Source organism: Panthera pardus, unplaced genomic scaffold, assembly GCF_024362965.1.
Source record: "Panthera pardus isolate Hobbes unplaced genomic scaffold, ASM2436296v1 HiC_scaffold_23, whole genome shotgun sequence".
NCBI lineage: Eukaryota > Metazoa > Chordata > Mammalia > Carnivora > Felidae > Panthera > Panthera pardus.
The window spans coordinates 3,479,496-3,498,106 of record NW_026526799.1 but is presented as its reverse complement, the minus strand read 5'-3'; the positions used below and the strand labels follow the sequence as shown (position 1 = coordinate 3,498,106).

General features: G+C 46.2%; 1 protein-coding gene across 3 annotated transcripts in view; it reads left to right on the top strand.

Annotated features, from left to right (window-relative positions):
• SH3GL3 (SH3 domain containing GRB2 like 3, endophilin A3) overlaps positions 1-18,611 on the top strand; it is a 131,735-nt gene that overhangs the window by 1,292 nt on the left and 111,832 nt on the right. The window lies entirely within an intron of this gene.

The following is an 18,611-nucleotide window of genomic DNA, read 5'->3' as shown; positions in this document are numbered from 1 at the left end:
TGTCCCCTCACACCCCTCCCATGAAGAAACTGGGCGATGCGCTAATTCTGGTCGGGGACACTGAGTGAACAGTGGTGCTGTTCAGGGGGATAAGGAGCCCTAGGGGAGGGGTCAGCTGGGTGACTGGGGAGATGGTGTATTCCTCGCTGGCCATGGGCCCTTTGAGGGGTCTGTGTGACGTTGAGATGTCACTGGCCTGGGGGCAAGTGCATGTCCTGATCTGGGGCTCAGGGCATGAAGCCAAGATTGGAACTAGACTTTTGGGGATGTAAGCCCTAAATGAACATGGAAACATGTAAGTACAAGAAAGTCAGTGCAGGATGAGCTAACTATAGACTCTAGGGAGCAGCCACATTTAGGGACAATGTTTAACAGAGGCCACTCAATAAATATTTATTGAATAAAGGAAACTTTTGGGGTGGAGGAGCACAGGAAGGAAAGAGCTGGTGGAAGGCAGGAGGGAGAAGAATGTCATGGAAACCGGCGGTGGGGGGGGGGGGGGTGCATTTAGAGGCAGGAGCTTTCAACAGGTGCTGCTGTGAGCTAAGAGCTGAAGCAAGCTCTCAGCCTAGGCAGCGGGAAGGCTGGGTGCCCCTGTGGGCAGACCAGGGCCAGAGTAGTCTCTGGCTGTGCCTCTTTCATTGTCTTCCTTAGCTCTGGCAAGGAACTGGCCTCCTTTTTTGAAGATTTTCATTTCTTTGGTATGAACTTCATAGGAGCGCATCTCAGAGATGATGGAGACATAAGCCCTAGGATGATTCAAGTTGGTTTTGGGTTTGTTTTTTTTTTTTTTTAAGTTTATTTATTTATTTTGAAAGCAAGAGAGAGGGAGGGAGGGAGGAGCAGAGAGGGAGAGAGAGCATTCCAAGCAGGCGCTGCGCTGTCAGTGCAGAGCCTGATGCAGGGCTCGATCTCACCAACCATGAGATCATGACCTGAGCCGAAATCAAGAGTCGGACGCTTAAACTGACTGAGCCGCTCAGGTGTCCCTCAAGTTGGTTTCTGACCACCAGCCAGAGTGAATGGTTGAAATCTTAGCAAGTTATTGGCATTGGAGAAGTGTCATGCTAGCCATGAGGTTGTTTAGTTTAACCCCCTGTAAGCAGTCCATTAATAAAATGAGAGTGGGTCTAATTTAGGCTTTTTTTTTTTTTTTTTGGCATGAGCTGAGATCTTTTGTGCATTTATCTGAAAAGAAAGGCATCACAGATTCTCTGTGTGCTTTATAAAAACCACATTTTGTGGTCAGAGTGCCCAGTAGATACATTTTTAGCTGTTCTAGAAGTCTTTCTAAGAAATCTTGCAATGGGACAGATTTCGTGGAGAAATTACACTGGGTTTAATATAAGACGGAGCACGACATTAAAACATGCCAGACATTCATCTCAGGCAGCGTCGTAACAGCAGGTTTTAATTCATGTAGAACATTCCCAGGGCAGGGGAAAGGAGTCCCAGATGATGTCAGTGGCTTGATAATTCCCAGGGATCCAGGCCTGACTCTGCCACTGACCAGCTCTGTGACCTTGGGAACGTGACTTAACCCATCTAAACCTTCGTTTTGTCTGTACCTCGGATGAGAGGATTTGGAAGCCATGTCTCTTTTCTAAAATTGATGGTAGTTTTGCTTGCACAGCTCTGTGACTATTCCAAAAACCATGCAATTGCATACTTCCAACGAGTGACGTGTATGGTATGTGAATTGCATCTCAATAAATACCTCCCAGTTATGAAATTCTTAATTCACTTAAAGTATGTCAGAGAAGGATGATAAAGTGGATATTTTACAAGTAAGAGAAGAAGGACCGTGGTGAATGGAGATGATTTTACTCAACAATAGGCAAGGCAAAATAACATATAGCCTCCTGATGAACTGATCCTTCCTTCTCGGTGCCTCGCCTCTCTCGGGGGGAGAAAAATTCCCCTTATTTTACAGAGAATTAAGAACTGTAAACCCCAGGGATTATGCATCATTTTGGCAACACATGGAGACCAACAGGGAAGAAGGAGAAATAAATGGCAAGAGTTCAAGTCGAGTTGATCACAAAATGTCGTTAATTGTTTTCTTCAGCACTTGGGACTTAGAACCCAAGTGTCCCTCGTTCAGAATTAAATACATTTTTCCTCTTGGAAGGATTTTTTAATTTGCCCTTCTACTGGTAGGGGTATAGACTGAGTTATTAGAGAAAAATACAAATTGCTTAGAGATGGCCTTATGGTTTCTTATTAAGCATGGTGCCTGATTAATAAAAATGCAACTTAGAGTCCTTGCGTTAGTGTTACCGCTGATTGACTTGTATCAATTATGTTTATTTCATGGTAGTTTTCCTGACAGTGGTTATTGTTGGTGCAGGATGCTCAGGCCTCACCTGTACTTCCTCTGGCCCAGACACTGTGCGAATAGCCATATTCTTTCTGTTTCTGGACTTCAGAAGACTTGTTCCTCATCCAAGGAAAGTCTAGAGAGCAGTTTTTTTTTTTTTTAATGTTTATTTAATTTGGTGGGGAGGGGCAGAGAGAAAGGGAGACACAGAATCTGAAGCAGGCTCCAGACTCTGAGCTGTCAGCACAGAGCCGGATGCGGGGCTTGAACTCCGGATCGTGAGATCATGACCTGAGCCCAAGTTGGACGCTTAACCAGCTGAGCCACCCAGATGCCCCCTAGAGAGCAGTTTATCTTTCCTCTTTTGCTTCTTCTCTCCTCAGATTAACCTTATAGTGATGACCCTGGATGGTGGTGAATTTATTTCTTCTTGCCCTTGTGTGGTGGTGCCCTTTAACCTTTGTCCTGTGACCCATCAACAAGAGGGAATGTGTGGGATGCAACACAGTGTTTTGGGGGTAACTCCCGCCTTTCTCTTTTAATGCATTAACCAGAAAAATGATGAGCAGTCGTAAGGGGCCTAGACAGTTTTCGCTTGACAACTGACTGCACGTACTGGCCATTTATGGGTACACCCTTCAGAGAAGGATAGTCTTTGTAAATTATGAGAATCCCCAGGGAGGCAATGAATGTCTCTTGTTTCACTGTCTCGTTAGAGAGAAAGATAAAAATGCACTTTACAAAATCCATAATGATTTATTTTTTTCTCTTAGATGCATCAGAAAATATATTGAGCTAAAACATTCTTGCTCCTTTCCACATAGACTGCTTGATAAATTCATCTATAAATTTTTGCAGTTTTTTTTTTTTTTTAAGGCAGGGTGCTAGAATAGATGTCCAAGCCAAATTGATTTTGATTTTTTTAGACAATATAATCCAAACATTTCTTACCTCTGGTGACTTTTTTTCCTCTAAAATAAACATAATTTAGGATATGACTTGGAATTTGGTTTAAAAAGGCACTTGCGGGGCGCCTGGGTGGCTCAGTCGGTTAAGCGGCCGGCTTCGGCCCAGGTCATGATCTCGCGGTCCATGAGTTCGAGCCCCGCGTCGGGCTCTGTGCGGACAGCTCAGAGCCTGGAGCCTGTTTCAGATTCTGTGTCTCCCTCTCTCTGACCCTCCCCCGTTCATGCTTTGTCTCTCTCTGTCTCAAAAATAAATAAACGCTAAAAAAAAAAAAAAAAAAAAAAAAATTAAAAAAAAAAGGCACTTGCAAGCAGGGGTCTATTTTGGCTGTTTTTTTCAGATTACTTTTTCAGCTTTATAAACAAATTGAATGTAAATTACATTTCCCCAAGTTAAGTGTGTGTGTTTTGGGGGGGGGGGCGGATCTTGTGTATTTGGGGGAACTGTTATTGGCATACTTTATTTTTTATTTTTTTTAATGTTTTTATTTATTTTTGAGACAGAGAGAGACAGAGCATGAGCAGGGGAGGGGCAGAGAGAGAGGGAGACACAGAATCCGAAGCAGGCTCTAGGCTCCGAGCTATCAGCACAGAGCCTGATGTGGGCTTGAACTCACGAACCGTGAGATCATGACCTGAGCCGAAGCTGGGTGCTCAACCGACTGAGCCACCCAGGCGCCCCTTGGCATACTTTACCCAGGAAATAAAACTGCTGGTAAATAAACACTACTCCATTTGGCTAAATAATAGACAAATGTATCCTGGAGATTCTACATCAACAAAACATGGACAGTTGGATTTTGTTTTTCAGTAGAAACCCAGGAAAGTGTTGAGTTGGGGCAAGGGTCTGGGGGAAGCACTGGGGATGGGATTAGGGAGGTATTATTGCAATTCTAACCATTCTACTTCTGTGAAACTTGCCTTCCCGTGCAATTCCCAGGGTCTTCCCCACGTGTTTTTATCACCGCACCAGCGGCAGTGACCTTCCCGGGCCCGGTGTTGTTCCTTCCGGCTTTCTTTCCAGTCCATCAGATGGTAACGCCTTGCCCCCTGGCCCTGGGTAAATCTTTCTCGACCGCTGATGCTCTCTTTGCCTGCTCAGAGCATTCATCCCTGACAGAAGCTGTTGTTGCTCCCGGCTGGATGATTTTCCTCTGGCCTCATCTTCCAGTCTCCACTGCTATTCTCATCCCCCTCTGGACAGGGCTCTGGCTGGGGCACCTCTCCTTTTCCTCAGCCTCCACTCTGCCAACGTGTCTTATCCAGCCACTCGGATGTACAGGCAATCTATATGCCGATCACTCTGTAAATTGCATTCTCGTCCGGATGCTCCTTCTGAATACGGACTCCTGGCAAACTCACACGTCTCACCACCTACATCACCTCCCCCTCCTTGCATATTTAAAAGGCTGTCGAGCTTAAGATATCCACACTTGAACCCTTAATTTTCTCCACCCCAACTTGTTCTGCTGGCGGTCTCTCTCTCAGTAAACCACGCCAGTGCCTGTGTGCTCAGCTGCTCAAGTAGAACAAAAGGGAAACTGAGAGTCCTCTTTGATTATTTTTTCTTTCCCCCCTTGGAAAGGAAGTTCATCAGAAAGTCCTTTCTCTTGGTTCTGTGTTCAGAATATACCCTAGTCCATTCATCTTTCTCGGATCTCCGCTGCCACTCTCTCCTCCTGGTCCTGGCCCTGGCCATGGCCTCCAGCCTTCCCCGCTGGAGCCTCCCGCCCAGCGCCCAGACCTTTATTCCTACCGGCTGCAATCCTACCCACCGTGGTCAGGACACTCTTTTTAAATGGTGTCTCACACCATATCATTCTGCTTCTTGCAAATCTTTAGTCCTTCGGCGGCTTCCAGTTGCATTTAGAATAAAACCCAGACTTCCTCCTCTGGCCTGTGAAGCCACACACATCACTTGGCCTCCCGCTTCCCTCTCCTGCCGACGCTCAGACGCACTGACCTCTCCGTTCCCTTAATGCGCTGAGGTTCTTCTGATCTTGGTGCTCCTGTGGGGTAGCTGTTTCCTCAACCTGGCATGCCTTTCCTTTTGTCTTTGCAAGGCATCTCCTTGTCACTGAGATCACAGCACAGATTACCGGTCTGCCTCATCACATGATTCTTCCCTGACCACGTGATTCAAATAGGTAATATACCTTTCCTATCACATCACCTGGGTTTGTTGTTGTTTTTTTTAAAAACACGCATTACAAATATTTTAATGTTTTGACAGTTGTATTCAGTATTATTGGTTTTCATTATAATCCCGTTTATTTTTAAACTTTTTATTTTGAGACGGTTACATGTTTATAAGCAGTCATGAGAAATAACGCCCCTGTACCTTTACAGGTTTGTTTCCTCCCTAGGTGACATTTTGCAAAACTATAGTACAGATTATAAGCAAGCTACTTACCCTGATACAGTCAGGCTACAGAACAGATCTGTCACTTTGAAGATGATGGCCAAACCCACTTCCCTCCTCATCTCACTCCCCTTAATCCCCGGCAACCATTAATTTCTTCTCCTTACTTTAAATTTCGTCATTTTGGAGGTGAAGTAAATGCAGCCATGTGGTCTGTAACCTTTTGGGACTGGGTTTTATGTCAGCATAATTCTGTAATCTGGATTACATTAATTGACTTTTGAAAACTGAACCAACTCTGCATCCTTGGAATAAAATGCACCTGGTCATTGTGTATATTTCTTTTTCATAAATAGAATAAATTTAGAGGAATACAAGAATTTGTTTGCTCATATTTTGTCATGGAATTTTTGGGTCTGTATTCATGAGGGATATTGGTATTTTGGTATTTTTTGGTACTGTGTACATATATATATATTTTTTTTTTAATTAAGTAGGCCCTATGCCCAAGGTGGGGCTTGAACCCATGACCATGAGATCAAGAGTTGCATGCTGTACTGAGCCAGCCGGGAGCCCCTGTCTGTGTAGTTTTGTTTCAGGCACTGGCTTAATAAAGTTACTGAATTGGGAAGTATTCTCTCCTGTTCTGTTGTCTAGAGGAGACTGTGTAGAATCGGTGTTAATGTTTTTTTAGACATTTAGTAGAATTTTCTAGTGAAACCATCTGGGATTAGAAATTTCTCATTTGGGGGTTTTATTAGTTTGTGTTTTTCAAGGAGTTGGTCTGTTTTATTTAGGTTATCAGTTTTATGTGCGGAGAGTCTGTGTTCTCGTATTTTAATGTTTATTTTTGAGAGAGAGAGAGAGAGAGAGAGAGAGCGAGAGCGAGCATGAGCAGGGGAGGGGAAGAGAGAGAGGGAGACACAGAATCTGAAGCAGGTTCCAGTCTCTGAGCTGTCAGCACAGAGCCTAACGCGGGGCTGGAACTCGGGAACCATGAGATCATGACCGGAGCTGAAATCAGGAGATGGATGCTTAGCTGACTGAGCCATCCAGGCGCCCCAGTTCAGTATATTTTTTGATTTCCCTTGAGACCTTCCCTTCAACCCGTTGGTTATTTAGAATCGTGCTTTTTAGTTCCTAAGTGGTTGGCATTTTCCTGTTACAGGCCTGTTATTGATTCCTAGTTTGATTCCATTGTCATTAGAGAATGCACTCTGGGATTTCAACTGTTAAAAATTTGTTGAGGTTTATTTTCTGGCCCAGGATATGGTCCCTCTTAGTGTATGTTCTGTGGGCACTTGAAAACGACACGTATCTGTTCTTGTTGGGTGGAGTTTTCTAAATATTGATTAGATCCCCTTGGTCAATAGTGTTGAATTCTTCTATATCCTTATTTTCTTTCAAGTTCTACTAATTGTTGAGAGAAGTCTCCTTGCACAGAAGTGTAGATTTGTCTTTTTCCTCTTTCACTGCCATCGGTTTTTGCTTTGTATAATTTGCATTTCCACTATTTGATATGTACACATTTAGGGTTGCTGTGCCTTCTGGGTGGATTTACCCTTTTTTTTTTTTTTTTTTTTTAATTTTTTTTTAACGTTTATTTATTTTTGAGACAGAGAGAGAGCATGAACGGGGGAGGGTCAGAGAGAGGGAGACACAGAATCTGAAACAGGCTCCAGGCTCTGAGCTGTCAGCACAGAGCCCACGCGGGGCTCGAACCCACGGACAGTGAGATCGTGACCTGAGCCGAAGTTGGAGGCTTAGCCGACTGAGCCACCCAGGCGCCCCTGGATTTACCCTTTTAAATTGATTGTCACTATAAAATGTCCCTCTCTGTCTCTGGTAATATTCTTTGCCCTGAAGTTTCTTTTATCCGATATTAATGTAGCCATTTCTGCTTTCTTTCGATTAATGTTTGCATGATATAAATTTTTTCCATCCTTTTACTTTCAACCTGCCTATACTGCAATATTTGAAATGTTTCTTGCAGACACCATATAATTAGGCCATGCTTTTTTTTTTTAAATGTTCATTTATTTTTGAGAGAGAGAGACAGAGCACCAGCAGGGGAGGGGCAGAGAGAGTGGGAGACACAGATTCTGAACCAGGGCCATGCTTTTTAATCCAGTCTTCCAGTCTGTCTTTTAATTGGTGTATTTAGACCATTTACATTTAATGTAATTATTTATATGTTAGGGCTAAAGGATACCATTTAATTGTTTTGTTTTTTTGTTTGTTCTTTTATTTCTTGTCTTTTCCCCCCTGCCTTCCTTTGTGTTACTTGAAGATTTTTAGAATTTCATTCTGATTTATATACAGTTGACCCTTGAATAATGCTGGGGTTAGGGGTATCCTCACAGTTGAAAATCTGCGTATAAGTTTTGACTCCCCTAAAACTTAATTACCGATAGCTTGCTCTTTACCAGAAGCCTTACCAATAACATAAGTCGATTAACATATAATTTGTATGTTAAATGTATTATACACTGTAGTTTTACAAATAAAATAACCTAGAGAAAAAATGTTATGAAGAAAATCATGAAGAAGAGAAAATACATTTATAGTACTGTATTTTTATTCACTGAAAAAAAATGTGTACAGGTAGGGGAGAGAGGTACACAGTGGTAGCAGGGACAGGCGTGATCCCAGGATGCTCGTCTTTCATAGCTTAGTGGCCTCAGCTAGGCAGTTGCAGCCCTGGGTGGCCCTTGGGCCGCATCATAGGGCTGGGGGTACAATACAGGAGTCCCATCTGCCTGGAGGTGTACCACTGGCTTGTGGCCACTGGCAGCTACGGGCATGTGTGAATGTGCCAGCCTGGGGAAGGTGACATGGCTGGTGGGAGGGGTCTGCACCTGATGGGGAGGGGCTGAGGTGTGTGGCTTCCCCGGTACAGCCCTGGAGCCCAAGTGTGTGCAGAACTCTGGTGGCAGGAAGGCCAGGGAACCTTCTGGACCCAGTCACCCCCTCAGCACACCAGGGGACCTGTAGCCATGCCCGGTTCTAGATCCATGGGGGAGCTGTTAACGGCCTCCACCAGGTCCCCCTACACTTAGGGCAGCAGGACCGACCTCTGCTCAGTCTCTTTGTTTAGGTCCCATGGAGAGTGGGGTGGACAGTTCTCAGTAAATGTTCTGTGGCTTTTGCCGTCAACCCTTAAAAAAATCTGCATGTAAGTAGACCCCTTGCCGTTCAAGCCCGTGTTGTTCAAGAGTCAACTTTATAGTGTGTTTGAGTGTATCTCTTTGTATAGCGTTTTCAGTGGCTGCTCCTGGTATCATATTCTATCTACATAATTTATCACAGTCTCCTGGTGTCATCATTTTACCAGTTTTAATGAAACGTAGACTTAGCTCCCTTTATGTCCCATTATCCTCCTCCATTTGTAATATAATCGTGTTAAATATTTCCTCTGTGTTGACTATTTCCTGTGTATGTTTGGACGCACATACACAGTGTCCTGTGATTATGATTTAATTGTTGTGATGTAATGAGCATCCGTGATTGCTTTAATCGTCAATTGTAATTTAGAAAACTCAAGAGGAGGAGCCTATTCTAATTACTCATATTTTTGCTTACTATGTTCTTCCCTCCTCCTTGATGTTCTAGGGTTACTTTGATCATTTCCTTTCTGTTTCGAGAAATTCCTGTAGCCATTCTTTTAGATTAGGTCTGCTGGCAACAAATTCTCTTAGTGTTTATTCATCTGAGGATGTCTTGATTTCCCCTTCATTCCTGAAGAATATTACTCTGGTTATAGGATTCCTGGTTGACAGCTCCTTTTTTTGTCCAGCACTGAAAATTGTGCCACTTTCTTCTGACCTCTGTGATTTTTGATGAGAAATCTATAATTTGAATGTTTTTTTTTTCTATACATTAGGTGTCATTTCTTTCTCAATGCTTTTAGAATTCTTTCTCTTGTGGTTTTTAGAAGTTTGACCATGTTGTGTCTTAGAGTGGGTTTCTTTTGCTTTATCCTGCTTGGGGTTCGGTTAGCTTCTTGAATCTGTAGGTTTATGTCTTTTGCCAAATTTGGAAGTTTTCAGCCCTTATTTCTTCTAGTATGTGTGTGTTTTGTTTGTTTTGTTTTGTTTTCAGCTCTGCCCTCTTTCCTCTCTCCTTTTGGGATTCTGATGACATGAATGTTAGATCTTTTGTGATAGCCACACCTGCCCCTGAGCTCTATTCTACCTCCCTCCCCCCCCCCCCCCCCATTTATTTCCTCTCTTTTGTTCAGATTGGGTAATTTCTGTTGTTCTACCTTACAGGTCACTGATCGTCTTTCCCCTCACTCTGTGGTTGTGTTGAGGGTTGGATCGTTTTATTTTAGTTATTGTGTTTTTCAGTTCTACAATTTCTGTTTTGTTCTTTATCTGTTACTTTGCTAAAACTATTTATTTTGAGAGAGACAGAGATGTCGTGAGGGGGGAGGGGCAGATAGAGAGGGAGAGAGAGAATCTCAAGCAGACTCCGTGCTGCTGGCACAGAGCCCGACCTGGGGCTTGAACTCACCAAACTTCGAGACCAGGACCTGAGCTGAAATCCAGTCGGGACACTTAACTGACTGAGCCACCCAGGCGTCCCTGCTGGAACTTTCAATTTCTTTGCTGAGACTTTCTGTTTTTTCTTTAGTTTCAAGCACTGTCTTAATTGCTTAATGGCTCTTTTAATACCTTTCTCACATAATTTTGGTTGTTCTGTCATCTTGGTGGTGACATCTATCGATCGTCCTTTCTTACTCCGTTTGAAATCTTATTGGTTCTTGGCACAATGGTGATTTTTTACATTGAAACCTGTGCATTTTAAGTATTATCTTATGCGCCTAGGCTTATTTAAATTGTCTGTTGCTACTGGCTTTCTTTTCCACTGCTCCAGCAGGGGAAGATGGCGGCACTGCCTTGGTACTTCCAAGTGGGGGTGGATACCCTGGTTCCCCACTCAAACTCTTGATACTCAGTGTGAGGGCTCCTCCTTCCTGTGGAGCAGGAGTTAGAGTTCTGGCTCCCCACGGGGCCTCTCGCTGATACCTTCCTGGCTGGGACAGGTAGAAGGGCCTTGTGACTGCTCCCCAAGTGGCCTCAGCTAATGCCGTGAGAGTGGGTGGCCTCATTACCACTGGACGGTGGTGAAAGTCCCAACTCTCTACGGGTCTCCCAGCAGGGAGGGATGGGGCACCTCATTACCCCTTGGGGAAGTCGAGGCTCCCTTCATAGTCCACTGAGGCCAAAGGTGAGAGCAAAGTGGGAGCTGTTACTCCCTGGTGGAGATGAACGTCCCAGTCTTATCTGGCATGACCCCACAGTTAAGGATGGGGTGAGGGTTTGGTCACCTCATTACAGCCTGGCAAAGGTCGAGGCTTCCCACTCACCCTATACTGGTGTGGATGTTGGCAGGGTCCTGGTTCTTTCTGTGTGTTTGGAGTAGAGCTGGAATAGCACGGTTATTATCTAAACATTTTTTCAATGTTTATTTATTTATTTTTGAGAGAGAGACAGACAGAGTGGGAGCAGGGGAGGGGCGGAGAGAGAGAGAGGGAGACACAGAATCCGAAGCAGGCTCCAGGCTCCGAGCCGTCAGCACAGAGCCCGACGCGGGGCTCGAACTCACGGACTGTCGGACGCTCAACCGACTGAGCCACCCAGCCTCCCCAAGAATCCAGATTTTGTATAAAATGTCCTACTTTTAAAATCTTGGCAATTTAAAAATTTAAAAAGCCATGCAGGTCAAAAGGAAAACCATGTGTGTTGAATTAATTTGGTCTATTGCCAAACGGTTGGCAACTTTTCCTTAAAGGTCTTAGACCAGCGTATATTGCTTGAAGGTTTCCTCTACAGGTCGGCTTTTTTTCTCGTTTGACTAGGAGATGGGGTGATTCCTAGTTGCCCGTGCCGTTGCCGGGACTTGCTTAGGAGCTAAACGTGGTTTCTGTCAAGGCAGCTCTTCGCTTTTTGTCTGGGGATGTTCCTGGAAAGTTCGTTGGAAGGCATATCGGATGGAGCTGAACTCAGCATTTGCCCGTGTGCTGTCGTGTCAGGCTCTCCAAAGGAGCTTGGCTGGCATAATGTGGGGACTGTGGAATGATCAGGTGCAAGGGCAGAGAGCTGTCGGGTCGTGACAGATTTGACAGTGCTGAGTGGGCAGGGTGGCAGAAGGCAGGCTCTGCAAAGAGTGGGCAGCCTCACGCAGCTGTGCAAACGCTGGCAAGACATGAGGAGGAGCTAAGTGCCTTGCTTGGAGTGACCTACTTAGGAATATTTTGAGAAGAGGATGCGAGAAAAGGTAGTTTCTAGAATGTTCTAAGGCAGATAAGACCCCTTGTTCGGTGTCCTCTTTGAGCATTAGCGTGTCGTACGTAAAAGTCGTGTATCTCAGAACAGTGGTTCATACATGTTTTGTGACTCATAAAATTTGTTTTAAAAAAGTTAACCAACTGGGGCACCCGGGTGGCTCAGCCGGTTGAGCGTCTGACTTCGGCTCAGGTCATGATCTCACAGCTTGTGAGTTCGAGCCCCACATCTGGGCTCTGTGCTGACAGCTCAGAGCCTGGAGCCTGCTTTGCATTCTCTGTCTCCCTCTCTCTTTGCCCTGCTCACGCTGTCTCTGTCTCTCAAAAAATAAAACGTTAAAAAAAGAAAAGTTAACCAACAGCCTTGAACTTTATCCATCCTTGGATCCCAACTATTCAAATTGATAGCTTTAGACCAAATGCTTTTTCCAAGTCTAAAACACACGATCGTGTCTCATTAAGGGCTAATTTCTCAATATGATGGAATGACATCTGGGCCATGAGTGATGATGTACAGTTAGCATAGAAGAAATTTTGGACGGTAAATGGCATATAAAATCCCATAGTTTTGGGCATAAATAGCGAGGGTTTGGGCCCTTGGAAGCTCAAGAGCCAAGAATTCACTTCTTTTATTTCTCTTGCTTTTCAGCAGTGGCATCCTGTCCTGGGGACGGCGGGGGGTAGACCCAGCTTTGGGGACAGCGTGGGGAGACCCAGCTTTGCTTTGCCGGCATAGTAGCGGGAGTGTGTGCGATTAGGAAAATAAAGGAATTTCTCTTTTCTTGCCTTTTTCCCCCTTGATGGCCATTGTTCAATCAAGTATATTAATTGTGCCTTTCATTGAACTACATGCTACAGCGTTTGGGGGCTAACCTTCCAGGGCAGAGTCTATGTTGATGTTGGTGGAAAAGCTTGGACGTGCAGACGCCGGGTGTGTGTGTGTGTGTGTGGGGGGGGGGGGGGGTCTGCCCTTGAGTAGCGGTTGTGCCAAGATGGAGGAGCTTCTGGCCCCCCCAGCCTGGGAACCCCGTGAGGGGGGTGGGCCAGAGGGCAGCTAGCAGGGAGCCCCCAAAGAGGGTGGGATTTGGGGGCGGAGGGAACGGGTTTCCCCTGTTTGCCGGGAAGTATGACTTCAGGGGAGAGCAACTTAACTCCCCTGGGGGTTTGAAGCCCTCATCCCTGGAAGGGAATAATGAGACCCTCTCTCAGAGTCTGTTTATTGAGCGATTTTTGTTTGCACGGACTCTAGGTAGGTACTCAACACACATACATAATGTTCACAGCAGCCTGTTCGAGTGGTTGCTAGTTAACCAATGAGAAAAGGTGAACATCCTCTCCAGGGCGCCTGGACCTCCTTCCTCCCTGCGTCCCCACGTCTGCCCCAGGGTCTCGTCCGCCTACCAGATGAGTGAGGAGCCCAGAGAGGCGGAGGCGTGTTCTCAGGCCCATAGAGCTGTCTCATCTTTGAGCAGGGGCTTGAACTCAGCACCTATGAAGGCCTCCGCGTGTGCTGCTTTTCTCCGTGTAAGGAATACGATCTCTTAAGAATGGATGAATTAATGCGCAGGCCCGATAAACGCATTCTTCTGTGGGATAGGGAGAAAAGGTTTGCAGTATTTTTGTTTGCCATCATAATTTTTTTGTTTATTTATTAAAAAAAAACCTTTTTAATATTTGTTTTTGAGAGAGAGAGACACAGAATGTGAGCGGGTTAGGGGCAGAGAGAGAGGGAGACACAGAATCCAAAGCAGGCTCCAGGCTCTGAGCTGTCAGCACAGAGCCCGACATGGGGCTTGAGCCCATGAACCGTGAGATCATGACCTGAGCCGAAGCCAGATGCTTAACTGGCTGAGCCACCCAGGTGCCCCTGCCGTCATAATTTTTAAAGTAACAGGTTAAGGGGCTCCTGGGTGGCTCAGTTGTTTGAGCATCCCACTCTTGATTTCAGCTCAGGTCATGATCTCATGGTTCATGAGATCGAGCCCCACATTGGGCTTTGTGCTGATAGTGCTGAGCCTGCTTGGGATTCTCTCTCTCTGTGTCTGTCTCTGTCTCTCTCAAATAACTAAACTAAACTAAAATAATGGCTTAAGTGAAAAATTGAATCATTTATATGCATTTTATTGTCTGTAGCAAGGTTCCCAGGAGCTACGTAAGGAACGTGTAGGGCATATTCAGTGAGTGAGCGATACAACAGGGCATCCGTGAACCTGCTGCTTTGGCTGATGGCCATTGTTTCCCACTTACCTGCACATGCCTGGGAGGTGTGGTCTACGTGTGTGTTTTCCTTGCCTCTTTTCTTCTTGTTCCTTGGGTGTTCCTGGCTTCGAAGCTGGCATCCATCAACCCCCTCCACCCTACCCTGACCGCACACACACACACACACACACACACACACACGCACACACACAGTGATTATAGACCTGCAGAAAACGCCATCCGTCTCTTTTCTGTTACTTCCGTCTGGAACATTCCACTCCCATCTTTGTAGCCTGCATAACTTCACCTGGCCCGGCTTCCTCATACTCTTCTTTCGTCTCCAGAGCTCTTGCTTGCCTTTATACGCTCCCCGAGCCCTGAGGCACGCTGCTCTGCTCCATAATGCCATGTTTATTTTGTTGAAATTATTTTGGTTACTTGTTGGGCCCCCATACTAGATACTGTAAACTGCTCTCACACAGAATTCTTCCGGAGGTGCTGGCTGAGTGAATAAATCATTATTATGTTGCATGCATTCTTTTTCCACGAGTTCTGATTATTTATGTTGCATTCTTTTTCCACGAGTTCGAGCTCACAACGTTTCCAGAAATCTGAGGTTTCTAGATTCCCGAGAGCTGGATAACTGAGGTGTTGTACCAAACCAAAACGCCCTTGTATTGTATTAGTTTTGTGTTGAGCTCTGGCCATCTACTTTGTTTGGAGTTTTGGCTTTTATTATAAATTAGGAGTCGGGATTTCTAAAAATCTTACCTTCGTATGCAGGAAAAACGATTTGCAGCCGATCAATCTATCATCGCATGAGTATTATTGTAATGCTCATTGAGACTGGCTTTTCTTTGCAGAGGGGCTGGGTGCTGGGCAAAGTATTTTTAGAGGCAGGATCTCACTTCATCCCTACTGTAACTCTGTCAAAAAGCTACTTTTGTTATCTCCCTTTTACACAGGAAGGAATGAAGGCTGGGCAAGTTTAAATAAAACTTGGTCAAGGTCATGCAGCTGGAAAGTGGTCCTTGCGGGCACTCAAGGTCAGGCCCGTGTGATTCCAAGACAGGACAGTATTTGTCACCATCATATGAGATAAATCCATTGCTGTCCTCCACCCTCTTCCTCGTGATTTTTAATATCTGCATAAATTCAAGCTGTTGTCTTCATCCTTCATTTGAAATAGATGCTGTCTCTTTAGACCCTGTGGGCTCAGTACAGCCCATCACCTATTTTTTTGGACAGATTGTGAACTAAGAATGATTTTTATATTTTTGTCATGGCCGAAGAAAATAAAAAGCAAAACAGTATTCTGCGACCCACAATAATTACATGCAGTCCGGACTTCAGTGCCCATAAATAAAGTTTTATTGGCACACGGCCACGCTCCTTGCATGCGTGTTGCCTGTGGCCACTTTTGCCCTCTCATGGCAGGGTGGGATAGTTGTGACAAGTGACAGCCCGCAGCAGAGAGCCTGAATTATTACTGTCTGGCCCTTTGCAGCAAAAGCTTGCCAACCTTGGCTCCGAACCGTTAAGTCTGGGGAATGTGCGTCTGCTGGTATGCAAGTTTCTGAACACCTGGCCAGAGCATTAAAAACATTGTGTCCGCATCCGCAGTCGGGCTGTGCATCTGCAAATGGGGCTGTGCATTTTTTTTTTTTTTTTGGAGGCTCTCCAAGCACTTAGCAATTCCGATTCATCCCGGCGACCTGGGAAGGGGCTTCGCTCTGGAAATATATACTTACTGTGCAATTCAGGAGACTCCCGGACCCAGAAGTCACCTGTGCTAATGCCTCCCCTGGTGTCGCGCACCTCTCCCCAAAGTTTACGGCGCTGGAGAAGAATGACCACAGTATACTGGGACGGGGAAGCAGGGAGGTCAGCGTGTCTTCTGGTTACAGGTTGTTTGGCATTTTGTCGTGCAGCTCGTTGTGATTCCGCATACAGGGAGACCACGCTTGCTCCCCTGGCCGGGCTCCCTCCACTGCCATCATTTCCTTCTTGTTTTAATTATTCCGACTTTTCTTTTGCTCCTCCTTTGCTTCATTTTGAAAGAGACCCAATTTGCTTTTCTTGCTCTCTCCTGACTTCTCGGGCTCAAAAATGATTCTCGAGAGTGATGTCATTTCCATGTTTCTCTTTCTTCTCTAGCACGACTTTGATTAAATATGTGTATTTTAATGGGTGAGCTGTGTTCTAAGGGAGTTGAACGCTGTATCTCCTCGCAGGGACCGTGGCCAGTCTTTGCCTCAGCTAACCTCAGTTGCTTTGTACAATAGCAGTGGAATGTTCTGGCTTCCGTTGCAGCAAGAGTGGATCATGTATGTTCCATAGGCTTTTCAGAAACCTCATGCAGAAATTATGTGAACCAGATGGTACCCTTTTGAGTTGCCAGACATGCATATTTTAAAGAAATATGGTGTATTTATTCTCCTTGGGAGACTTGGGGGGGGGGGTTCTTTGGAGATGGAAGTCAGCTAAAATTGCCATAATTGAAGAATTTTTGGAGCTTGTCATCAAAACGAGGAGTGTAGTAATATCAGGAGGCCAGCACAGATTGTTAGGAAACAAATATTTTTGGATTTATTTAATTTACTTCTCAGAACGAAAGCCCCGTAGACTTAGGTAAAAAAGGAGGATTAATCCATGGTGTTTGTTCTTTGATAAGACTAATGATTTGCTCACTTCGAGCTCTTAGGGGGCTTTTTGAGGGGGAGGCCTGAGAGTAGGGGGTAGGAGGTGGGTTAGACTGTCTGGGTCCAGAGGGTATGACTAATGATTTGCTCACTTTGAGCTCTTAGGGGGCTTTTGGGGGGGGGCCCTGAGAGTAGGGGGTAGGAGGTGGGTTAGACTGTCTGGGTCCAGAGGGTAAGCGGGGAGGAAGGGCCAAGGCATTTAACTGCAAGCTAATGGGGCAGGGTGAGGAGAGGTCGCTCTGAGACAAGACTTGGGAGAACTTGCAGGTTATGGAAGGGGCAGAGCTGATGGGAGGCCCGCCGGGGGTTTCCCTGTGAGCTGGCAGGAGAGGCAGATCAACCGGAGCCCCCCCTGAGCCCTGACTCTGAGCAGGGACCGCAGGGGAGGAAGCCGCATCCCTCTGCACACGGTATGAAGAGCGTAGTGGCCCAGCCAGCGAGGGAGAGCACAGCCTCCCTGGCTCTCTGCACCAGCACCTGCTGGGGAAATGTTTCCTGGTGCCTCAGTCTTCTTGCCTGTAAAACGGAGGTGATACTTGGTAGGGCCGGAGGTGATACTTGGTAGCGCCGATGTGTGTGTGAAGCTTACATTGTATCTGTTGTCATTCTAACTGGTAGGCTGTGGTGAGGCCCAGTCATTACTTATCTAAAGTGCTTTGCATACAATACACGGTTCAATGGGAGGTGATTTTCTGATAATGATCACTGGGGCAGGGAGTTGTATAACCTATTGGTGACGAATTTGGGTTCAGAGTCAGGGAGACCTGCTGGGCGTTCCAGCTCAGCCAGTTACTAGCTGTCCGACCTTAGACCAGTCACTTCCCTTCCGCAAGCCTCAGTCTCCCTCTCTGTACAATGGGGTGAATAGCAGCTCCGGCCGGGAGGACTTGCTTAGAGGTGACCTAGTGACCTAGTGCACGTGGAGCAATGAGCACAGGGCTCGTACGTGTTACACATGCCATGACACCAGCTGTGAGCTTTCTCTGCTGGCCTCTTGCCTGGGACAGAAAACCAAACTCCGCTCCTTCAAGCGAAGTTTGCCCAAGAGTCACCCACGCAAGCTCCTTATCCCCCGCGAGAACCCTCTTCTGGGTTCTTGGGGAGCGGAAGACCTCCTTGGGTGACAACTCGGGGCTCTCAGCTCCTCCCGAGCCCTCCACGATGCCACAGGTTTCATATTGCGTGTATTGAGTCCCGCACTCACCAGTTTATGATTTAAGGGCTAGGTGCATACTTTTGGGGTCCTTCAAAGGTGAGCACATTTGAGATCGACACTGAAGGAGCACTCCCTATTGCTTTACTTAAATCGTAGGCAGTGTAGCCTGATGGTTAGAGTATTTGGCGGGGGGGGGGGGGGTGTCGGGGTAGTATATCGCTGGACTGTGTCTGTGGTTTTTCTTGGTTTGGAGGTCCCCAGAGGCAGACCTTGAGACCAACATTTCTGGAGAGGTCGTTTTTTTTTTTTTGGTTGTTGGTTTTGAGGTGATCCCAGGAAAGCCAGCGGGAGAGTGGGGAGGAGAGACCACGGGGATAAATGGCTTCCAGTAGGAAGCCACCAAGTTAGTTACCTGTGAGGGCGCTGGGCTCGGTCCTGCTGGGGAGGGGACTCCCAGAGACGGCGTGGAAGCCACCGGAGAGGTACCCAGCCAGAGGGAGGAGGCTGGGGCGTCGATCCCCCACCTGCCCTGGCCACCATTGGCCGAGGGCCGCATGTGGGAGCATTGCCAGTTTGCCCGCCACGTGGGCTGATGCCGTTCACGTAGCTGGGAGAAAG